Below are 25,891 nucleotides of genomic sequence, written 5' to 3'. Positions count from 1 at the left end.
TTCACACCTTTTTTTTCACCGCATTTTATAAAAACACCACAGGAACACCGTATTGAGGCTTTGTTCTGACCGCTCATTCGGTGTCGCGTTTCTTTCAAGCAATTCGCCTGGTTAGCCCGCACTCGGCTCGCTCCCAGAGCCGTGTTAAAGTCTACTGCGCATTCACTCTCTTTTCTCAGCAGACTAAAAGAAAGTTTCATCTTGGGCTCCCTGAAACCTCCATCCTGCACCGCTGTTTGCTTTTTCACAAGAGCAGAGGAGAGCGCACCGTTCCCAGGGGCACTACAGTACCGGGTCGATGCTTGGAGTGAACGGAGCAAGCTCCTTTTTCAACTCCTATTGATACAAATCCATTTAATATGTAGTCCTCGCATAGAGGACACATCAGACATTAAACTGATAAGAACAGATACTACACTTGATCTTAGCCAAAAGGCCGAGAAGCGATAACTGTCCACTGGTTCACGTCCGAGGGCCCTTCCTGGCACAATGCGCACTTGTAGCGGTGTTCTTTTTATGGCCATAGTGTCACTTTGCACCTCGGCCCACCCGCTGCACTGAGCACTCTTCAGCCCTTTTAAATGGTATAACTTTACACTACCGCACGCTCCAGCGAGCACCATTCAAGCAACAACTTTGCACTCCAGCTTCGAACATTGGCACAGTCGCAACAAGTAAGGCGACTCTACTCAGAGAAGTCACTCTGCACAGTAACAAGATTTCTTTTGCACAGACAGAAAGGGCTTCATCCGCAAAGGTAAAGCCTGCCAAAAATAGAAACAACTCATTAGTGCTGCTCAACGTTGTACTTTGCAGTAAAAGAAAGAGCAAATCTAAAGATTCAGGAATCCGAGAATAAGCTTACTTCCATGAGTTCTTCACGATTTCGGATTTTGCTATAAAATGAATTCCTTCACTCAAACTAAATTAAAACTGCTAAACCGCTAATCTGTTACATGCAAGGCAGATGTCAAATTCACCGAAATAGGATCTAAGGGTATTTGGCCAATCGAGCTGTAGCAGCTTCGGTAAAAGAGTATAAGTTGAAGAGTTTGTGAATAAAGGTGTGCGCACACATAGTGAGTTGTAGGAAAATAGGCAGGGAGCAATGCCGGCTGGGGTATAGGTTCTTGTATGTTGTCTGACTGTTTGATTTGAATGTGTTGTGTAAGTGTCCTGTTGAATGTTACATGTTTGGGCTTTGACACGCTTCACTGTGGTTGTTAACTGTGTGGTGTGTCCTGAAATGTTATATGTTTGGGCTGTGTGACATGCTTAATGCTTTTCAGTAGCAACCCACTTATTCATATATAGCAACTGACAACATAAGAAGTCCGGACATACTTTGATAGTAGTTGTAGAAGTATCCTTATTGATAATAGATAAACTAATTCATAGTGATAGAACAGTAGATGAACAGGTGCCTGCACATGTCTCATGAAAATAAAATGGGTGTATGATTGCTGACGGCAGAGCAATACTGCCAAACTTATGAGTTCTTGTGGCAAACTTGATTCAGTGTCTTGACGTGTATACGCTGTTTCGCTGACTTGTCACAAGAAACAAAGTGTGTTTGATAAGATCCGACCATTTTATTACGGGAGGATCAGTATGTATGGATTCTGATGTGACTGATAAACTCATTCGTATCTTAAGCATAATCTAATACGTGAGACAACGCCCTGGCACACAATCAAAAAAAAAAAAAAGAGAGAGCCTTTCTGATTTGTTGTGTGTGCTCACAGTGCAGAGTGTAGAGAAAAGAGAGAAAAGAAAGCCGTTTTGGTGTCACGGGTGTTGTGACTTACACACACACATTTCTGAATTGAGAAAGGAAATTATTTTAGAGGAAGCACTAGAGTTTAGATCCCACATTTGTTGATAGGCATTCATTTAATTTTTCTTTCAATCAGTTTTAAAGTGAATACTAACTGAGAAATGAAAAAGGTGAAGAGTTTAGAAGCTTGGTTCAAGAGCAAAACTTGGTTTATGATCAGCTGAGTCTCTAAACAGAACAGCAAAGGGCTTCATCGAACATTTAAAAAAGATTCAGATTGTTAGAATATCCAGAATTTATAGGAATGGTGGTGATTACTCTTATTTTCTACAATGGAAATAACTGCACCATGTCTGTTTTATGAATTTAAGGGGCTAAAAAGTTTTGTTCTCGTTTTTCTATGATTAACCGAATGTATGTGAGAGTCCAAACAGACAGAAGGGTTACGGCCGAGCGCTGGACCTTCCAAAAAAGATGAGACAGGCTGGACCCGTGCCATACTAGTTAAGGCCTGCCTGTGGATTACAGGTTCTTTAAACTCTCACACACACAAACTCACACACGTTCGCACACATACACCCATACACACACACATTCTTGAACTTGCTGCAAGATTAAACCTTTGCATTAACTGACTCCAGCAACTCTGAGTCTCATTGAGAGACTTTTCTCAACAATTGGGTCCTCAAACCAGATCTCAACGTTTTTTCCGCTGTCCAGGGTCGGAGCTGAAACCGTGCACGGGGGAGTCCAGTACTCCTAATGAAAGACCCCCTGCTGAATTGCGGTAATTAGGGGCCAGTGTCCACTGAAAGGGGAAAAAGGGACGAGATCGTACTTTTGAATCAATGGCCAGAAGCCATTGGCAGTGCAGGCATCAACAATAATGATGTTATTTCACCCATTAACACTTAAGGTACCTCATGCAGTGGCTGTGATATGGTTACTTAACAAAATATCTTTACCAGACATCTCTCCTACATAACAGTTCTTCTTTCACAGCCACACCTTGTTGTCGAGAGATGTGCTACACTTAATCCATTCACACTGCTACCTACCCCACAGATGGAAAGCCTCATGATTGCATGTCAGAAATAACCATCAGTGTTTTACCCAGGCCAGACTTAACTGATATACATTATGAAAATGCAGAAATAACTATATTTATTCAACAGATCAAAGAAAAAAACCCTGATGGCACAAATGCTACAGGATTTGCAGTAGTAACAGAAACTGAAGTTTTCTTAAAACAACCACTACCAAAAAATTACTCTGTTCAAGCAGTCGAATTGGTAGCTTTAACTGAAGCTTGTAAATTAAATAACAAAAAGGTTGTTAACGTTTACACTGACAGTCAGTATGCCTTCTCAACTGTACATGTGTTAACACAGCATTGGAAAAACAGGTATGTTGACATCCACAGCTAAATGTATAAACTACAAATATTTTAGCATTATTAGATGTTATTCAATTGCCATCTACAATAGACTCGTATGAATGACCGGAAGGAAAACCATACTGCCAAAGAATTTGTTTAAATATGCTGCAGTATTGAGCCACGGACCATGTCATGTCTCAACAGGAGGGATGGAAGCAATAATGAACCAGGTTTTTACAGCATATGGTTTTACTAATTATTAAAAACATTTTTTTAGAATAAATAAATGAATAAAGTTTTGTCTAGCAGGTCAAATATGTGCAAAATACATTCCACAGGGCAATCTAAGACCAAAACGAAGATAATTCCCTAAGCCAGTGTATCTTTTTCAACATATTTGTTTGGATTTCATTATTTCATTATTTTGTAGATTTCATTGAACTAAATTAATGTTAAGGGAAATGATTCTGCTCAGTGACAACAGAGGTTTTTACCAAATGGTCTGAAATATTTCCATGTGCACAAGCAGATGCACTCTCAGTAGCAAAATCACGCGTAAAATAACTAATTTCTAGATTTGAAATTCCTGAAAAGATCTTCAGTGATAATTTGACACACTTTGTAAACAATGTCATCTCACTGATGGCAAAGAACTTAAAATAGACCTTAGAAACCACTGTGATATAGAAGGTTTCGCTAACACATTGGAATTGTTTTACTATTTACATATGCATGTGCAGTGAAGAATTGCTTGCTGCTGATAAATGCAAAGAAGAACAGCTTACACATAAATGCTCACATATAGGCTGCTGAATGCAATGAAGACCTGCTTATCCAGTAAAGTTCAATGTCAATGTGTAATATTCAATTAGGATTTGCAAAACAGTGAAGTTAAACAATGAATGGGTCCATAGTCGGTATGAGAAGACTACAGGAATATTTACCTGGGTGTACGTTCAAACAGAGATGAGAAAATTGCGATAAATTATTGTTTGTTTGTTTGTTAGTATGTATATGAATGTTATGTGTATAAACTGTGTTGAGTTGTAGTTACTCAGTAGTGTCTCAGTGAAACAACCGACGGGGGAAGCCTTGCGTTGACAACAAAAGCAGTGTTTTACTGATCAGTCAAGTTGCTCCAGTGTACTCCATACAAACTGGTTGGCTACTGAAGGGATAGAAAATGGGGAATACTTGTTTTAAAGCAAACAAGGAATTAGATGGGAAAAATACATGTTTTAACGGGACCCAGACAATATTAAATACTCAGACAGATGGGAGAAGAAGTGTAGTTTTGTAGGAAATCACAAAATTATTACATAAAATGAGTGAAATCAATTGAAGAATGCCTTTCTGAAGAGCTGTTTACCACAGATGAGCAGCTTTGCGACCAAGCACATTGTAGATCGCTTTACTGCCACCTCTTCTTACCCATTTTTCAGTAATTTTTGGTGGACATTCAGACCTTCTTGCAGCTGAACACCTCTGCTCCCGCTTTTGATGGTGTATAGTCGGGCTTTCGAGGCTTTTCTTCAACGGTGTTTACAAATTATGGTTGGAAATTCAGACCTTGCAGCCGAACACCTCCGCTCCCTCTTTTGATCATACATTGTCGGACATTCGCACCTTGTCTTACCCGCTTTTTACAAACCATGGTCGGACATTCACAGCTTCCTCTCCACCATACTTGTATGGTGGGATATTCACACCCACTTGCATCCGAAGACCTCCGCCCCCACTTTTGTTGATATTTAGTCGGTCGTTCACACCTTACCCGTTTTCTTGCAGCCAAACACCTCTGATCTCGCTTTTGATGATGTAAGATTGGGCATTCAGACCTTGCTTTTCCTGCTTTTCACCAACTATAGACGGACATTCACACCTTCTTGCAGCCGAACACTTCCGCTCCCACTTATGATCATGTGCAGATTGATTTTCGAAAATTTTCTTTCATGTTTTCTAGCAATTAATGATGGACATTCAAACCTTCTTGTAGCAGAACACATCCACTTCTTCTTTTGATGATGTATGGTTGGGCATTCGCACCTTTTCTTACCCATTTTTCAGGAATTATGGGTGGATATTCACACCTACTTGCAGTCGAACAGCTCTGCTCCCACTTTTGATTATGTTTGGTTGGATATTCGAACCTTTTCTTAACTGCTTTTTACAAACTTTGGTCGGACGTTCACACCTTCTTGCAGCCGAACACCTCCGCTTCCGCTTTTGATGGTATATATTCGGGCATTCGAACCTTTTCTTACCCACTTTTTACCAACTATGGTCGGACATTCACACCGTCTTTCAAGTGTAACACCTCCGCTCCCTCTTTTGATGGTGTATGTTCGGGATTTCGCACCTTTTCTTACCCGCTTTTTACAAACTATGGTCGTACATTCAAACCTTGTAGCCGAAAACCTCCACTCCCTCTTTTGATCATACTTTGTCGGGCATTCGCACCTTTTCTTACCCGCTTTTTACAAACTATGCTCGGACATTCAAACCTTCTTGTAGCCAAACACATCCATTCCTGCTTTTGTTGATGTATGGTTGGGCATTCGAACCTACTTGTTGCCCGCTTTTCATTAATTATGGGTGGACATTCACACCTTGTCACAGCCAAACACCTCCGCTCCCTGTTTTGATCATGTATGGTTGGACATTCGCACCTTTTCTCACCCGCTTTTTGCAAACTATGGTCGGCCATTCACAGCTTCCTCTCCACCATACTTGTATGGTGGGATATTCACACCCACTTGCATCCGAAGATCTCCGCCCCCACTTTTGTTGATATTTAGTCGGTCATTCGCACCTTACCCGTTTTCTTGCCGCCAAACACCTCTGATCTCGCTTTTGATGATGTAAGATTGGGCATTCTGACCTTGCTTTTCCTGCTTTTCACCAACTATAGATGGACATTCACACCTTCTTGCAGCCGAACACTTCCGCTCCACCTTTTAGGTTTCTATCACACCTTTTTTTTCACCGCATTTATAGATTATGGTTGGAAATTCTCAACCACTCATCCGAAGACCTCTCCTCCCGCTTTTGTTAATATATTTGAACTTTAGTCAGACATTCACACCTACTTGTAGCCGAACACCACCTCTCTAGCTTTTGATGAGGTATGGTCCGGGATTCTTACCGTTTCTAACACATTTTTCAGCAATTATGGTAGGAAATTCACACCTTCTTGCAGCTGAACACCTCCTCTCCCACTTATGATCATGTGCAGATTGATTTTCGAAAATTTTCTTTCATGTTTTCTAGCAATTAATGATGGACATTTAGACCTTCTTGCAGCTGAACACCTCCGCTCCCTCTTTTGATCATACATTGTCAGGCATTCGAACCTTGTCTTACAAACTTTAATCAAAAATTCACACCTTTTTGCAGCCGAACACAGTTTTTTTCAGCCGAACTTGGACATTCGCACCTTTTCTCACCCGCTTTTTGCAAACTATGGTCGGCCATTCACAGCTTCCTCTCCACCATACTTCTATGGTGGGATATTCACACCCACTTGCATCCGAAGACCTCCGCCCCCACTTTTGTTGATATTTAGTCGGTCATTCGCACCTTACCCACTTTTGGCAAACTATGGCCTTCTTGCAGCCAAAAACCTCTGATCTCGCTTTTGATGATGTAAGGTTGGGCATTCAGACCTTGCTTCACCTGCTTTTCACCAAATATAGTCGGACATTCACACCTTCTTGCAGCCGAACACTTCCGCTCCACCTTTTAGTTTTCTATGGGGCATTCACACCTTTTTTTTCACCGCATTTTATAAAAACACCACAGGAACACCGTATTGAGGCTTTGTTCTGACCGCTCATTCGGTGTCGCGTTTCTTTCAAGCAATTCTCCTGGTTAGCCCGCACTCGGCTCGCTCCCAGAGCCGTGTTAAAGTCTGATTCGCATTCACTCTCTTTTCTCAGCAGACTAAAAGAAAGTTTCATCTTGGGCTCCCTGAAACTTCCATCCTGCACCGCTGTTTGCTTTTTCACAAGAGCAGAGGAGAGCGCACCGTTCCCAGGGGCACTACAGTACCGGGTCGATGCTTGGAGTGAACGGAGCAAGCTCCTTTTTCAACTCCTATTGATACAAATCCATTTAATATGTAGTCCTCGCATAGAGGACACATCAGACATTAAACTGATAAGAACAGATACTACACTTGATCTTAGCCAAAAGGCCGAGAAGCGATAACTGTCCACTGGTTCACGTCCGAGGGCCCTTCCTGGCACAATGCGCACTTGTAGCGGTGTTCTTTTTATGGCCATAGTGTCACTTTGCACCTCGGCCCACCCGCTGCACTGAGCACTCTTCAGCCCTTTTAAATGGTATAACTTTACACTACCGCACGCTCCAGCGAGCACCATTCAAGCAACAACTTTGCACTCCAGCTTCGAACATTGGCACAGTCGCAACAAGTAAGGCGACTCTACTCAGAGAAGTCACTCTGCACAGTAATAAGATTTCTTTTGCACAGACAGAAAGGGCTTCATCCGCAAAGGTAAAGCCTGCCAAAAATAGAAACAACTCATTAGTGCTGCTCAACGTTGTACTTTGCAGTAAAACAAAGAGCAAATCTAAAGATTCAGGAATCTGAGAATAAGCTTACTTCCATGAGTTCTTCACGATTTCGGATTTTGCTATAAAATGAATTCCTTCACTCAAACTAAATTAAAACTGCTAAACCGCTAATCTGTTACATGCAAGGCAGATGTCAAATTCACCGAAATAGGATCTAAGGGTATTTGGCCAATCGAGCTGTAGCAGCTTCGGTAAAAGAGTATAAGTTGAAGAGTTTGTGAATAAAGGTGTGCGCACACATAGTGAGTTGTAGGAAAATAGGCAGGGAGCAATGCCGGCTGGGGTATAGGTTCTTGTATGTTGTCTGACTGTTTGATTTGAATGTGTTGTGTAAGTGTCCTGTTGAATGTTACATGTTTGGGCTTTGACACGCTTCACTGTGGTTGTTAACTGTGTGGTGTGTCCTGAAATGTTATATGTTTGGGCTGTGTGACATGCTTAATGCTTTTCAGTAGCAACCCACTTATTCATATATAGCAACTGACAACATAAGAAGTCCGGACATACTTTGATAGTAGTTGTAGAAGTATCCTTATTGATAATAGATAAACTAATTCATAGTGATAGAACAGTAGATGAACAGGTGCCTGCACATGTCTCATGAAAATAAAATGGGTGTATGATTGCTGACGGCAGAGCAATACTGCCAAACTTATGAGTTCTTGTGGCAAACTTGATTCAGTGTCTTGACGTGTATACGCTGTTTCGCTGACTTGTCACAAGAAACAAAGTGTGTTTGATAAGATCCGACCATTTTATTACGGGAGGATCAGTATGTATGGATTCTGATGTGACTGATAAACTCATTCGTATCTTAAGCATAATCTAATACGTGAGACAACGCCCTGGCACACAATCAAAAAAAAAAAAAGAGAGAGCGGTTTTGTGTCCCCACAGTCCATAATGTAGAAAAGAGAGAAAAAAGCCTTTCTGATTTGTTGTGTGTGCTCACAGTGCAGAGTGTAGAGAAAAGAGAGAAAAGAAAGCCGTTTTGGTGTCACGGGTGTTGTGACTTACACACACACATTTCTGAATTGAGAAAGGAAATTATTTTAGAGGAAGCACTAGAGTTTAGATCCCACATTTGTTGATAGGCATTCATTTAATTTTTCTTTTAATCAGTTTTAAAGTGAATACTAACTGAGAAATGAAAAAGGTGAAGAGTTTAGAAGCTTGGTTCAAGAGCAAAACTTGGTTTATGATCAGCTGAGTCTCTAAACAGAACAGCAAAGGGCTTCATCGAACATTTAAAAAAGATTCAGATTGTTAGAATATCCAGAATTTATAGGAATGGTGGTGATTACTCTTATTTTCTAGAATGGAAATAACTGCACCATGTCTGTTTTATGAATTTAAGGGGCTAAAAAGTTTTGTTCTCGTTTTTCTATGATTAACCAAATGTATGTGAGAGTCCAAACAGACAGAAGGGTTACGGCCGAGCGCTGGACCTTCCAAAAAAGATGAGACAGGCTGGACCCGTGCCATACTAGTTAAGGCCTGCCTGTGGATAACAGGTTCTTTAAACTCTCACTCACACAAACTCACACACGTTCGCACACATACACCCATACACACACACATTCTTGAACTTGCTGCAAGATTAAACCTTTGCATTAACTGACTCCAGCAACTCTGAGTCTCATAAAGAGACTTTTCTCAACAATTGGGTCCTCAAACCAGATCTCAACGTTTTTTCCGCTGTCCAGGGTCGGAGCTGAAACCGTGCACGGGGGAGTCCAGTACTCCTAATGAAAGACCCCCTGCTGAATTGCGGTAATTAGGGGCCAGTCTCCACTGAAAGGGGGAAAAAGGGACGAGATCGTACTTTTGAATCAATGGCCAGAAGCCATTGGCAGTGCAGGCATCAACAATAATGGTGTTATTTCACCCATTAACACTTAAGGTACCTCATGCAGTGGCTGTGATATGGTTACTTAACAAAATATCTTTACCAGACATCTCTCCTACATAACAGTTCTTCTTTCACAGCCACACCTTGTTGTCGAGAGATGTGCTACACTTAATCCATCCACACTGCTACCTACCCCACAGATGGAAAGCCAGAAATAACCATCAGTGTTTTACCCAGGCCAGACTTAACTGATATATGTTATGAAAATGCAGAAATAACTATATTTATTCAACAGATCAAGGAAAAAAACCCTGATGGCACAAATGCTACAGGATTTGCAGTAGTAACAGAAACTGAAGTTTTCTTAAAACAACCACTACCAAAAAATTACTCTGTTCAAGCAGTCAAATTGGTAGCTTTAACTGAAGCTTGTAAATTAAATAACAAAAAGGTTGTTAACGTTTACACTGACAGTCAGTATGCCTTCTCAACTGTACATGTGTTAACACAGCATTGGAAAAACAGGTATGTTGACATCCACAGCTAAATGTATAAACTACAAATATTTTAGCATTATTAGATGTTATTCAATTGCCATCTACAATAGACTCGTATGAATGACCGGAAGGAAAACCATACTGCCAAAGAATTTGTTTAAATATGCTGCAGTATTGAGCCACGGACCATGTCATGTCTCAACAGGAGGGATGGAAGCAATAATGAACCAGGTTTTTACAGCATATGGTTTTACTAATTATTAAAAACATTTTTTTAGAATAAATAAATGAATAAAGTTTTGTCTAGCAGGTCAAATATGTGCAAAATACATTCCACAGGGCAATCTAAGACCAAAACGAAGATAATTCCCTAAGCCAGTGTATCTTTTTCAACATATTTGTTTGGATTTCATTATTTCATTATTTTGTAGATTTCATTGAACTAAATTAATGTTAAGGGAAACGATTCTGCTCAGTGACAACAGAGGTTTTTACCAAATGGTCTGAAATATTTCCATGTGCACAAGCAGATGCACTCTCAGTAGCAAAATCACGCGTAAAATAACTCATTTCTAGATTTGAAATTCCTGAAAAGATCTTCAGTGATAATTTGACACACTTTGTAAACAATGTCATCTCACTGATGGCAAAGAACTTAAAATAGACCTTAGAAACCACTGTGATATAGAAGGTTTCGCTAACACATTGGAATTGTTTTACTATTTACATATGCATGTGCAGTGAAGAATTGCTTGCTGCTGATAAATGCAAAGAAGAACAGCTTACACATAAATGCTCACATATAGGCTGCTGAATGCAATGAAGACCTGCTTATCCAGTAAAGTTCAATGTCAATGTGTAATATTCAATTAGGATTTGCAAAACAGTGAAGTTAAACAATGAATGGGTCCATAGTCGGTATGAGAAGACTACAGGAATATTTACCTGGGTGTACGTTCAAACAGAGATGAGAAAATTGCGATAAATTATTGTTTGTTTGTTTGTTAGTATGTATATGAATGTTATGTGTATAAACTGTGTTGAGTTGTAGTTACTCAGTAGTGTCTCAGTGAAACAACCGACGGGGGAAGCCTTGCGGTGACAACAAAAGCAGTGTTTTACTGATCAGTCAAGTTGCTCCAGTGTACTCCATACAAACTGGTTGGCTACTGAAGGGATAGAAAATGGGGAATACTTGTTTTAAAGCAAACAAGGAATTAGATGGGAAAAATACATGTTTTAACGGGACCCAGACAATATTAAATACTCAGACAGATGGGAGAAGAAGTGTAGTTTTGTAGGAAATCACAAAATTATTACATAAAATGAGTGAAATCAATTGAAGAATGCCTTTCTGAAGAGCTGTTTACCACAGATGAGCAGCTTTGCGACCAAGCACATTGTAGATCGCTTTACTGCCAAAATGATCTAGTTTAATGGATTGGTTTAGACATTTATAACAGCATTTTAAGAACAAAGAGAGAAACAAAAAGGGACAACGCTACATGGTGGAAGGTGATGTATAAATAACTGTGTATATGATGAAGGAGAGACCATTTGAGCAGCACAGCCATTTCGCAGCACAGGGACAGCAGTCCAAGTTAAAGGATCTCCCATGTGGTATCACCTGTCACACTGTGTCAAGGCATCAAAAGAAGAAAAAATCACCAAACTCAAGGACAAAGAGACGAAGACTCCGGTGAACGAAGAGAGAGGACTTACAAACCAGAAATACAAAAGGATGCTCGATATCAAGATCCAGAAGAAGAGGCTAACAATGCCACGAACACTTACGATGCTGGGAATGATGCCAGCAATGAACAGAGAAGAAGATTCAGTGTCATCAATCTGCAACACGTGCCTCTAATGAGGGGGTGAATATAGAATCCTCAACGATTACAACGTCTCTGGGAACTGTGACAACAACAAGGTTTAAACCATTTTGATATATATTGTAACCTATTGGCTAAGGAATAGTGCTGAAAATGAGGTAAATCTAATCCACCACTGTCCTTGGTCTTCTGTAGGGTTTTTAAACTAATACGTGGTGGTTTGTTTTTCCACAGAAATTTGGAGATGCATGAATCTAGTGACTTAAACCAAGTAGCAGATGGTTTTATGGGGATCATTGAGAACAAATAGTTAACTTTTGGTAGTATCATCATTTTAATGGTTGTAACTCTCCCCATAAGTGATATAGGTAAGGACTTCCAACGAGAGAGATCGTCCTCTACTCTCTTTACTAATTGCACATAATCCATCTGTACTTATCAGTTTAATATGTGATATGTCTATGCAAGGACTACATATTAAATGGATTTTTATCAATAGGAGTTGAAAAAGGAGCTTGCTCTGTTCACTCCAAGCATCGACCCGGTACTGCAGTGCCGCTGGGAACGGTGCGCTCTCCTCTGCTCTTGTGAAAAAGCTAACAGCGGTGCAGGATGGAAGTTTCTTTTAGTCTGCTGAGAAAAGAGAGTGAATGCGAAGTAGACTTTAACACGGCTCTGGGAGCGAGCCGAGTGCGGGCTAACCAGGAGAAATGCTTGAAAGAAACGCGACACCGAATGAGCGGTCAGAACAAAGCCTCAATACGGTGTTCCTGTGGTGTTTTTATAAAATGCGGTGAAAATAAAGGTGTGAATGCCCCATAGAAAACTAAAAGGTGGAGCGGAAGTGTTCGGCTGCAAGAAGGTGTGAATGTCCGACTATATTTGGTGAAAAGCAGGTGAAGCAAGGTCTGAATGCCCAACCTTACATCATCAAAAGCGAGATCAGACGTTTTTGGCTGCAAGAAGGCCATAGTTTGCCAAAAGCGGGTAAGGTGCGAATGACCGACTAAATATCAACAAAAGTGGGGGCGGAGGTCTTCGGATGCAAGTGGGTGTGAATATCCCACCATACAAGTATGGTGGAGAGGAAGCTGTGAATGGCCGACCATAGTTTGCAAAAAGCGGGTGAGAAAAGGTGCGAATGTCCAACCATACATGATCGAAACAGGGTGTTTGGCTGCGACAAGGTGTGAATGTCCACCCATAATTAATGAAAAGCGGGCAACAAGTAGGTTCGAATGCCATACCATACATCATCAAAAGCAGGAGTGGATGTGTTCGGCTACAAGAAGGTTTGAATGTCCGAGCATAGTTTGTAAAAAGCGGGTAAGAAAAGGTTCGAATGCCCGAACATACACCATCAAAAGAGGGAGCGGAGGTGTTCCGCTGTAAGACGGTGTGAATGTCCGACCATAGTTGGTAAAAAGTGGGTATGAAAAGGTGCGAATGCCCAAATTCGGCTGCAAAAAACTGTGTTCGGCTGCAAAAAGGTGTGAATGTTCGACTAAAGTTTGTAAAAAGCGGGTAAGACAAGGTGCGAATGCCTGACAATGTATGATCAAAAGCGGGAGCGGAGGTGTTCAGCTGCAAGAAGGTCTAAATGTCCATAATTAATTGCTAGAAAACATGAAAGAAAATTTTCGAAAATCAATCCGCACATGATCATAAGTGGGAGAGGAGGTGTTAAGCTGCAAGAAGGTGTGAATATCCTACCATAATTGCTGAAAAATGTGTTATAAACGGTAAGAATCCCGGACCATACCTCATCAAAAGCTAGAGAGGTGGTGTTCGGCTACAAGTAGGTGTGAATGTCTGACTAAAGTTCAAATATATTAACAAAAGCGGGAGGAGAGGTCTTCGGATGAGTGGTTGAGAATTTCCAACCATAATCTATAAATGCGGTGAAAAAAAAGGTGTGATAGAAACCTAAAAGGTGGAGCGGAAGTGTTCGGCTGCAAGAAGGTGTGAATGTCCATCTATAGTTGGTGAAAAGCAGGAAAAGCAAGGTCTGAATGCCCAATCTTACATCATCAAAAGCGAGATCAGAGGTGTTTGGCGGCAAGAAAACGGGTAAGGTGTGAATGACCGACTAAATATCAACAAAAGTGGGGGCGGAGATCTTCGGATGCAAGTGGGTGTGAATATCCCACCATACAAGTATGGTGGAGAGGAAGCTGTGAATGGCCGACCATAGTTTGCAAAAAGCGGGTGAGAAAAGGTGCGAATGTCCAACCATACATGATCAAAACAGGGAGCGGAGGTGTTTGGCTGTGACAAGGTGTGAATGTCCACCCATAATTAATGAAAAGCGGGCAACAAGTAGGTTCGAATGCCCAACCATACATCAACAAAAGCAGGAATGGATGTGTTTGGCTACAAGAAGGTTTGAATGTCCGAGCATAGTTTGTAAAAAGCGGGTAAGAAAAGGTGCGAATGCCCGACAAAGTATGATCAAAAGAGGGAGTGGAGGTTTTCGGCTACAAGGTTTGAATGTACGACCATAGTTTGTAAAAAGCGGGTAAGAAAAGGTGCGAAATCCCGAACATACACCATCAAAAGAGGGAGCGGAGGTGTTACACTTGAAAGACGGTGTGAATGTCCGACCATAGTTGGTAAAAAGTGGGTAAGAAAAGGTTCGAATGCCCGAATATATACCATCAAAAGCGGAAGCGGAGGTGTTCGGCTGCAAGAAGGTGTGAACGTCCGACCAAAGTTTGTAAAAAGCAGTTAAGAAAAGGTTCGAATATCCAACCAAACATAATCAAAAGTGGGAGCAGAGCTGTTCGACTGCAAGTAGGTGTGAATATCCACCCATAATTCCTGAAAAATGGGTAAGAAAAGGTGCGAATGCCCAACCATACATCATCAAAAGAAGAAGTGGATGTGTTCTGCTACAAGAAGGTTTGAATGTCCGACCATAGTTTGTAAAAAGCAGGGAAGAAAAAGTTCGAATGCCCGAACATACACCATCAAAAGAGGGAGCGGAGGTGTTCCGCTGTAAGATGCTGCGAATGTCCGACCATAGTTGGTAAAAAGCGGGTAAGAAAAGGTTAAAAAACCGGACTGTACACAATCAATAGCGGGAGCGGAGTTGTTCGGCTACAAGAAGGTGTGAAAGTCCGACCATGGTTTGTAAAAAGCGGGTAAGACAAGGTGCGAATGCCCGACAATGTATGATCAAAAGAGGGAGCGGAGTGTTTCGGCTGCAAGGTCTGAATTTCCAACCATAATTTGTAAACACCGTTGAAGAAAAGGCTCGAAAGCCCGACTATACACCATCAAAAGCGGGAGCGGAGGTGTTCAGCTGCAAGAAGGTCTGAATGTCCACCAATAATTACTGAAAAATGGGTAAGAAAAGGTGTGAATGCCCAACTATACATCATCACAAGCAGAAGTGGATGTGTTCGGCCACAAGAAGGTTTGAATGTCCGACCATAGTTTGTAAAAGGCGGGTAAGAAAAGGTTCGAATGCCCGAACATACACAATCAAAAGAGGGAGCGGAGGTGTTTCACTGCAAGAAGGTGTGAATGTCCGAGCATAGTTTGTAAAAAGTGGGTAAGAAAAGGTTCGAATGCCAGAACATACACCATCAAAAGAGGGAGCGGAGGTGTTCCGCTGTAAGAAGGTGTGAATGTCCGACCATAGTTGGTAAAAAGCGGGTAAGAAAAGGCTAAAATACCCAACTCTACACAATCAATAGCGGGAGCGGAGTTGTTCGGCTAAAAGAAGGTATGAAAGTCCGACCATGGTTTGTAAAAAGCGGGTAAGAAAAGGTTCGAATGCCAAAATATACACCATCAAAAGCGGAAGCCGAGGTGTTCGGCTGCAAGTAGGTGTGAATGTCAGATCATAATTTGTAAAAAGCTGATGAGAAAGGTGTGAATGACCAACAATAATTGCTGAAAAATGTGTTAGAAAAGGTAAGAATGCCGGACCATTCATCATCAAAAGCGGGAGAAGAGGTGTTCGGCTGCAAGAAGCTGTGAATGTCCAGCCATAATAACTCAAAAACGGGTAAGAAAAGGTAGTATTGCCAGACCATAAATGATCAAAACAGGGAGCGGAGGTGTTCCGCTGTAAGAAGGTGTGAATGTCCCACCATAATTGGTAAAAAGCGGGTAAGAAAAGGTTAAAATACCCGACTGTACACAATCAATAGCGGGAGCGGAGTTGTTTGGCTACTAAAAGGTGTGAAAGTCCGACCATGGTTTGTAAAAAGCGGGTAAGAAAAGTTGCGAATGCCGGACAATGTATGATCAAAAGAGGGAACGGAGGTTTTCGGCTGCAAGAAGGTCTAAATGTCCAACCATAATTTGTAAAAACCGGGGAAGAAAAGGCTCGGAAGCCCCACTATACACCATCAAAAGCGGGAGCGGAGGTGTTCAGCTGCAAGAAGGTCTGAATGTCCATCAATAATTGCTAGAAAACATGAAAAAAAATGTTCGAATATCCAACCGCACATGATCATAAGTGGGAGAGGAGGTGTTCAGCTGCAAGAAGGTGTTAATGTCCACCCATAATTCCTCAAAAATGGGTAAAAAAAAAGGTGCGAATGCCCAACCATACATCATCAAAAGCAGGACTGGATGTGTTCGGCTACAAGAAGGTTTGAATGTCCGAGCATAGTTTGTAAAAAGCGGGTAAGAAAAGGTTCGAATGCCCGAACCTACACCATCAAAAGAGGGAGCGGAGGTGTTCCGCCATAAGAAGGTGTGAATGTCCGACCGTAGTTGGTAAAAAGCGGGTAAGAAAAGGTTAAAATACCCGACTGTACACAATCAATAGCGGGAAGGGATGTGTTCGGCTACAAGAAAGTGTGAAAGTCCAATCATGTTTTGTAAAAAGTGGTTAAGAAAAGGTGCGAATGCCCGACAATGTATGATCAAAAGAGGGAGCGGAGGTTTTCGGCTGCAAGAAGGTCTGAATGTCCAACCATAATTTGTAAAAACCAGGGAAGAAAAGGCTCGAAAGCCCGACTATACACCATCAAAAGCGGGAGCAGAGGTGTTCAGCTGCAAGAAGGTCTCAATGTCCATCAATAATTGCTAGAAAATATGAAAGAAAATTTTCGAATATCAAACCGCACATGATCATATGCGGGAGAGGAGGTGTTCAGCTGCAAGATGGTGTGAATGTCCACCCATAATTCCTGAAAAATGGGTAAAAAAAGGTGCGAATGCCCAACCATACAACATCAAAAGCAGGTGTGAATGTCAGATCATAATTTGCAAAAACCTGATGAGAAATGGTGAGAATGCCCGACTATACACCATCAAATGCGGGAGCGGAGGTGTTCGGCTGTGAGTAGGTGTGAATGTCCGACCATACTTGCTGAAAAATATGACAAAGCAGTTTTCACTTGGTTTGAGTGAAGGAATTCATTTTATATCAAAATCCGAAATTGTGTAGAACTCGTGGAAATAAGTTTATTCTCGGATTCCTAAAGGTTTAGTGTTGTTCTTTGGTATACTGCAAAGTAATACTTTCTATTTTGTTGAAACCGATTCAGACATGGATAAATATGAAGGACAAAGCAGTTTTAACTTGGTTTGAGTGAAGGAATTCATTTTATATCAAAATCCAAAATTGTGTAGAACTGGTGAAAAGAAGCTTATTCTCGGATTCCTAAAGGTTTAGTGTTGTTCTTTGGTATACTGCAAAGTAATACTTTCTATTTTGTTGAAACCCATTCAGACATGGATAAATATGAAGGACAAAGCAGTTTTAACTTGGTTTGAGTGAAGGAATTCATTTTATATCAAAATCCAAAATTGTGTAGAACTCGTGAAAAGAAGCTTATTCTCGGATTCCTGAAAAGGTTTAGAGTTGTTCTTTCCTATCCCGCAAAGTACAACGTTCTTTTTTGTTTAAAGCTATTTAGACATGAATAAATATGAAGGACAAAGCAGTTTTAACTTGGTTTGAGTGAAGGAATTCATTTTATATCAAAATCCGAAATTGTGTAGAACTCGTGAAAAGAAGATTATTCTCGGATTCCTAAAGGTTTAGTGTTGTTCTTTCCTATCCTGCAAAGTACAACGTTCTTTTTTGTTTAAAGCTATTATGACATGGATAAATATGAAGGACAAAGCAGTTTTAACTTAATCGGTTTCAACAAAATAGAAAGTATTACTTTGCAGTATACCAAAGAACAACACTAAACCTTTAGGAAATCCTTCACTCAAACCAAGTGAAAACTGCTTTGTCATATTTTTCAGCAAGTATGGTCGGACATTCACACCTACTCACAGCCGAACACCTCCGCTCCCGCATTTGATGGTGTATAGTCGGACATTCTCACCATTTCTCATCAGGTTTTTGCAAATTATGATCTGACATTCACACCTGCTTTTGATGATGTATGGTTGGGCATTCGCACCTTTTTTTACCCATTTTTCAGGAATTATGGGTGGACATTCACACCTTCTTGCAGCTGAACACCTCCTCTCCCGCATATGATCATGTGCGGTTTGATATTCGAAAATTTTCTTTCATGTTTTTTAGCAATTATTGATGGACATTGAGACCTTCTTGCAGCTGAACACCTCTGCTCCCGCTTTTGATGGTGTATAGTCGGGCTTCCGAGCCTTTTCTTCCCCGGTTTTTACAAATTATGGTTGGACATTCAGACCTTCTTGCAGCCGAAAACCTCCGCTCCCTCTTTTGATCATACATTGTCGGGCATTCACACCTTTTCTTAACCGCTTTTTACAAAACATGGTCGGACTTTCACACCTTCTTGTAGCCGAACACATCCCTTCCCGCTATTGATTGTGTACAGACGGCCATTTTAACCTTTTCTTACCCGCTTTTTACCAACTACGGTCGGACATTCACACCTTCTTATGGCGGAACACCTCCGCTCCCTCTTTTGATGGTGTATGTTCGGGCATTCGCACCTTTTCTTACCCGCTTTTAACAAACTATGCTCGGACATTCAAACCTTGTAGCCGAACACATCCAGTCCTGCTTTTGATGATGTTTGGTTGGCCATTCGAACCTTTTCTTACCCGCTTTTTACCAACTACGGTCGGACATTCACACCTTCTTATGGCGGAACACCTCCGCTCCCTCTTTTGATGGTGTATGTTTGGGCATTCGAACCTTTTCTTACCCGCTTTTTACAAACTATGGTCGGACATTCAAACCTTCTTGTAGCCGAACACATCCAGTTCTGCTTTTGAGGATGTATGGTCGGACTTTCACACCTTTTAGTAGCCAAACAACTCCGCTCCCGCTATTGATTGTGTACAGTCGGGTATTTTAACCTTTTCTTACCCGCTTTTTACCAATTATGGTCGGACATTCACACCTTCTTACAGCGGAACACCTCCGCTCCCTGTTTTGATCATTTATGGTCTGGCAATACTACCTTTTCTTACCCGTTTTTGAGTAATTATGGCTGGACATTCACAGCTTCTTGCATCCGAACACCTCTTCTCTGCTTTTGATGATGAATAGTCCGGCATTCTTACCTTTTCTAACACATTTTTCAGTAATTATTGTCGGTCATTCACACCTTTCTCATCAGCTTTTTGCAAATTGTGATCTGACATTCACACCTACTTGCAGCCGAACACCTCGGCTTCCGTTTTTGATGGTGTATATTTTGGCATTCGAACCTTTTCTTACCCACTTTTTACAAACTATGCTCGGACATTCACACCTTCTTGCAGCCGAACACATCCACTTCTGCTTTTTATGATGTATAGTTGGGCATTCACACCTTTTCTTACCCATTTTTCAGTAATTATTGGTTGGAAATTCAGACCTTGCAGCCGAACACCTCCGCTCCCTCTTTTGATCATACATTGTCGGGCATTCGCACCTTGTCTTACCCGCGTTTTACAAACCATGGTCGGACTTTCACACCTTCTTGTAGCCGAACAACTCCGCTCCCGCTATTGATTGTGTAGAGTCGGGTATTCTAACCTTTTCTTACCCGCTTTTTACCAATTATGGTCGGACTTTCACACCGTCTTACAGCGGAACACCTCCGCTCCCTCTTTTGATGGTGTATGTTCGGGCATTCGAACTTTTTCTTACCCACTTTTTACAAACTATGGTCGGACATTCAAACCTTCTTGTAGCAGAACACATCCACTTCTTCTTTTGATGATGTATGGTTGGGCATTCGCACCTTTTCTTACCCATTTTTCAGGAATTATGGGTGGACATTCACACCTACTTGCAGTCGAACAGCTCTGCTCCCACTTTTGATTATGTTTGGTTGGATATTCGAACCTTTTCTTAACTGCTTTTTACAAACTTTGGTCGGACGTTCACACCTTCTTGCAGCCGAACACCTCCGTTTCCGCTTTTGATGGTATATATTCGGGCATTCGAACCTTTTCTTACCCGCTTTTTACCAACTATGGTCGGACATTCGCACCATCTTACAGCGGAACACCTCCGCTCCCTCTTTTGATGGTGTATTTTCGGGCATTCGCACCTTTTCTTACCCGCTTTTTACAAACTATGGTTGGACATTCAAACCTTCTTGTAGCTGAAAACCTCCGCTCCCTCTTTTGATCATACATTGTCGGGCATTCGCACCTTTTCTTACCCGCTTTTTACAAACTATGCTCGGACATTCAAACCTTCTTGTAGCCAAACACATCCACTCCTGCTTTTGTTGATGTATGGTTGGGCATTCGAACCTACTTGTTGCCCGCTTTTCAATAATTATGGGTGGACATTCACACCTACTTGCAGCCGAACACCTCGGCTTCCGCTTTTGATGGTGTGTATTTTTGCATTCGAACCTTTTCTTACCCGCTTTTTACAAACCATGGTCGGACTTTCACACCTTCTTTTAGCCGAACAACTCCGCTCCCGCTATTGATTGTGTAGAGTCGGGTATTTTAACCTTTTCTTACCCGCTTTTTACCAACTATGGTCGGACATTCACACCTTCTTATAGCGGAAAACCTCCGCTCCCTCTTTTGATGGTGTATGTTCTGGCATTCGAACCTTTTATTACCCACTTTTTACAAACTATGCTCGGACATTCACACCTTCTTGCAGCGAAACACCTCCGCTCCCTCTTTTGATTGTGTATGTTCGGGCATTCAAACCTTTTCTTACCCGCCTTTTACAAACTATGGTCGGACATTCAAACCTTCTTGTGGCCAAACACATCCACTTCTGCTTGTGATGATGTATAGTTGGGCATTCACACCTTTTCTTATCCATTTCTCAGTAATTATTGGTGGACATTCAGACCTTCTTGCAGCTGAACACCTCTGCTCCCGCTTTTGATGGTGTATAGTCGGGCTTTCGAGGCTTTTCTTCAACGGTGTTTACAAATTATGGTTGGAAATTCAGACCTTGCAGCCGAACACCTCCGCTCCCTCTTTTGATCATACATTGTCGGGCATTCGCACCTTGTCTTACCCGCGTTTTACAAACCATGGTCGGACTTTCACACCTTCTTGTAGCCAAACAACTCCGCTCCCGCTATTGATTGTGTACAGTCGGGTATTTTAACCTTTTCTTACCCGCTTTTTACCAATTATGGTCGGACATTCACACCGTCTTACAGCGGAACACCTCCGCTTCCAATTTTGATGGTGTATGTTCGAGCATTCGAACTTTTTCTTACCAACTTTTTACAAGCTATGGTCGGACATTCAAACCTTCTTGTAGCAGAACACATCCACTTCTTCTTTTGATGATGTATGGTTGGGCATTCGCACCTTTTCTTACCCATTTTTCAGGAATTATGGGTGGAAATTCACACCTACTTGCAGTCGAACAGCTCTGCTCCCACTTTTGATTATGTTTGGTTGGATATTCGAACCTTTTCTTAACTGCTTTTTAAAAAACTTTGGTCGGACGTTCACACCTTCTTGCAGCCGAACACCTCCGCTTCCGCTTATGATGGTATATATTCGGGCATTCGAACCTTTTCTTACTCGCTTTTTACCAACTATGGTCGGACATTCGCACCATCTTACAGCGGAACACCTCCGCTCCCTCTTTTGATGGTGTATTTTCGGGCATTCGCACCTTTTCTTACCCGCTTTTTACAAACTATGGTTGGACATTCAAACCTTCTTGTAGCCGAACACATCCAGTTCTGCTTTTGAGGATGTATGGTCGGACTTTCACACCTTTTAGTAGCCAAACAACTCCGCTCCCGCTATTGATTGTGTACAGTCGGGTATTTTAACCTTTTCTTACCCGCTTTTTACCAATTATGGTCGGACATTCACACCTTTTTACAGCAGAACACCTCCGCTCCCTGTTTTGATCATTTATGGTCTGGCAATACTACCTTTTCTTACCCGTTTTTGAGTAATTATGGCTGGACATTCACAGCTTCTTGCATCCGAACACCTCTTCTCTGCTTTTGATGATGAATAGTCCGGCATTCTTACCTTTTCTAACACATTTTTCAGTAATTATTGTCGGTCATTCACACCTTTCTCATCAGCTTTTTGCAAATTATGATCTGACATTCACACCTACTTGCAGCCGAACACCTCGGCTTCCGTTTTTGATGGTGTATATTTTGGCATTCGAACCTTTTCTTACCCACTTTTTACAAACTATGCTCGGACATTCACACCTTCTTGCAGCCGAACACATCCACTTCTGCTTTTTATGATGTATAGTTGGGCATTCACACCTTTTCTTACCCATTTTTCAGTAATTATTGGTTGGAAATTCAGACCTTGCAGCCGAACACCTCCGCTCCCTCTTTTGATCATACATTGTTGGGCATTCGCACCTTGTCTTACCCGCGTTTTACAAACCATGGTCGGACTTTCACACCTTCTTGTAGCCGAACAACTCCGCTCCCGCTATTGATTGTGTAGAGTCGGGTATTCTAACCTTTTCTTACCCGCTTTTTACCAATTATGGTCGGACTTTCACACCGTCTTACAGCGGAACACCTCCGCTCCCTCTTTTGATGGTGTATGTTCGGGCATTCGAACTTTTTCTTACCCACTTTTTACAAACTATGGTCGGACATTCAAACCTTCTTGTAGCAGAACACATCCACTTCTTCTTTTGATGATGTATGGTTGGGCATTCGCACCTTTTCTTACCCATTTTTCAGGAATTATGGGTGGACATTCACACCTACTTGCAGTCGAACAGCTCTGCTCCCACTTTTGATTATGTTTGGTTGGATATTCGAACCTTTTCTTAACTGCTTTTTACAAACTTTGGTCGGACGTTCACACCTTCTTGCAGCCGAACACCTCCGTTTCCGCTTTTGATGGTATATATTCGGGCATTCGAACCTTTTCTTACCCGCTTTTTACCAACTATGGTCGGACATTCGCACCATCTTACAGCGGAACACCTCCGCTCCCTCTTTTGATGGTGTATTTTCGGGCATTCGCACCTTTTCTTACCCGCTTTTTACAAACTATGGTTGGACATTCAAACCTTCTTGTAGCCGAAAACCTCCACTCCCTCTTTTGATCATACATTGTCGGGCATTCGCACCTTTTCTTACCCGCTTTTTGCAAACTATGCTCGGACATTCAAACCTTCTTGTAGCCAAACACATCCACTCCTGCTTTTGTTGATGTATGGTTGGGCATTCGAACCTACTTGTTGCCCGCTTTTCATTAATTATGGGTGGACATTCAGACCTACTTGCAGCCGAACACCTCGGCTTCCGCTTTTGATGGTGTATATTTTTGCATTCGAACCTTTTCTTACCCGCTTTTTACAAACCATGGTCGGACTTTCACACCTTCTTTTAGCCGAACAACTCCGCTCCCGCTATTGATTGTGTAGAGTCGGGTATTTTAACCTTTTCTTACCCGCTTTTTACCAACTATGGTTGGACATTCACACCTTCTTACAGCGGAACACCTCCGCTCCCTCTTTTGATGGTGTATGTTCGGGCATTCGAACCTTTTCTTACCCGCTTTTTACAAACTATGCTCGGACATTCACACCTTCTTGCAGCGAAACACCTCCGCTCCCTCTTTTGATTGTGTATGTTCGGGCATTCAAACCTTTTCTTACCCGCCTTTTACAAACTATGGTCGGACATTCAAACCTTCTTGTGGCCGAACACATCCACTTCTGCTTTTGATGATGTATAGTTGGGCATTCACACCTCTTCTTACCCATTTTTCAGTAATTATTGGTGGACATTCAGACCTTCTTGCAGCTGAACACCTCTGCTCCCGCTTTTGATGGTGTATAGTCGGGCTTTCGAGGCTTTTCTTCAACGGTGTTTACAAATTATGGTTGGAAATTCAGACCTTGCAGCCGAACACCTCCGCTCCCTCTTTTGATCATACATTGTCGGACATTCGCACCTTGTCTTACCCGCGTTTTACAAACCATGGTCGGACATTCACAGCTTCCTCTCCACCATACTTGTATGGTGGGATATTCACACCCACTTGCATTCGAAGACCTCCGCCCCCACTTTTGTTGATATTTAGTCGGTCATTCACACCTTACCCGTTTTCTTGCAGCCAAACACCTCTGATCTCGCTTTTGATGATGTAAGATTGGGCATTCAGACCTTGCTTTTCCTGCTTTTCACCAACTATAGACGGACATTCACACCTTCTTGCAGCCGAACACTTCCGCTCCACCTTTTAGGTTTCTATCACACCTTTTTTTTCACCGCATTTTATAGATTATGGTTGGAAATTCTCAACCACTCATCCGAAGACCTCTCCTCCCGCTTTTGTTAATATATTTGAACTTTAGTCAGACATTCACACCTACTTGCAGCCGAACACCACCTCTCTAGCTTTTGATGATGTATGGTCCGGCATTCTTACCGTTTCTAACACATTTTTCAGCAATTATGGTAGGACATTCACACCTTCTTGCAGCTGAACACCTCCTCTCCCACTTATGATCATGTGCAGATTGATTTTCGAAAATTTTCTTTCATGTTTTCTAGCAATTAATGATGGACATTTAGACCTTCTTGCAGCTGAACACCTCCGCTCCCGCTTTTGATCATACATTGTCAGGCATTCGAACCTTGTCTTACAAACTTTAGTCAAACATTCACACCTTTTTGCAGCCGAACACAGTTTTTTTCAGCCGAACTTGGGCATTCGAACCTTTTCATACCCACTTTTTACCAACTATGGTCGGACATTCAAACCTTCTTGTAGCCGAACACATCCAGTCCTGCTTTTGATGATGTATGTTCAGGCATTCGAACCTTTTCTTACCAACAAGAAGTTGAAATCCATCTACACATTGATAAATATGAAGGACAAAGCAGTTCCCACTTGCCCATAAGAAAATAAGCTTATTCTCGGATTCCTGATCCTTCAGTGTTGCTCTTTCTTCTACTGCAAAATACAATGTTGTTCTTTGTTGAAGTCGATCTAGACATTGATAAATATGAAGGAAAAAGCAGTTTTAACTTGGTTTAAGTGAATGAATTCATTTTATACATAAAATCCGAAATCGTGCAGAACTCATGAAAATAAGCTTATTCTCGGATTCCTAAAACTTTTGATTGGCTCTTTCTTTTACTGCAAAGTACAACGTTGTTTTTTTGTTTAAATCTATCGAGACATTGATAAATATGAAGGTAAAAGCCGTTTTAACATAGTTTGAGTGAAGGAATTGATTTTATAGATAAAATCCCAAATCATGCAGAACTCCTCAAAAGGGGCGTATGGCTTAATCACAAGTGTGGTTCTTTCTCATTCAGGGTAGTATGAGGAAGTTTATGCTTGAAATATATGTAGAAATGGGTACATATGAAGGACAAAGCAGTGTTAACTTAGTTTGAGTGAAGGAATTCATTTTATACATAAAATCCCAAATCATGCAGAACGTATGAAAAGAAGCTTATTCTCGGATTCCTGATCCTTCAGTTTTGCTCTTTCTTCTACTGCAAAATACAATGTTGTTCTTTGTTGAAGTCGATCTAGACATTGATAAATATGAAGGAAAAAGCAGTTTTAACTTGGTTTAAGTGAATGAATTCATTTTATACATAA

At 41.5% G+C, this 25,891-nt stretch overlaps 2 non-coding genes and 1 pseudogene across 2 annotated transcripts; 1 reads left to right on the top strand and 2 right to left on the bottom strand.

The window, feature by feature from the left end:
• Positions 1-257: 257 nt before the first annotated feature.
• Positions 258-448, bottom strand: LOC140287406 (U2 spliceosomal RNA). The gene has a single exon (XR_011911581.1). It is a non-coding gene; the product is annotated as a U2 spliceosomal RNA (small nuclear RNA).
• A 6,723-nt stretch (positions 449-7,171) lies between these two features.
• Positions 7,172-7,362, bottom strand: LOC140287405 (U2 spliceosomal RNA). The gene has a single exon (XR_011911580.1). It is a non-coding gene; the product is annotated as a U2 spliceosomal RNA (small nuclear RNA).
• Positions 7,363-12,333: 4,971 nt separating this feature from the next.
• LOC140287401 (U2 spliceosomal RNA) lies at positions 12,334-12,510 on the top strand (annotated as a pseudogene).
• The last annotated feature ends 13,381 nt before the right edge of the window (positions 12,511-25,891 follow it).

This window comes from Leuresthes tenuis, unplaced genomic scaffold (assembly GCF_036924035.1).
Source record: "Leuresthes tenuis unplaced genomic scaffold, fLeuTen1.0.hap1 SCAF_130, whole genome shotgun sequence".
Taxonomy (NCBI): Eukaryota; Metazoa; Chordata; class Actinopteri; order Atheriniformes; family Atherinopsidae; genus Leuresthes; species Leuresthes tenuis.
This window is presented reverse-complemented; position numbering and strand designations above follow the sequence as displayed.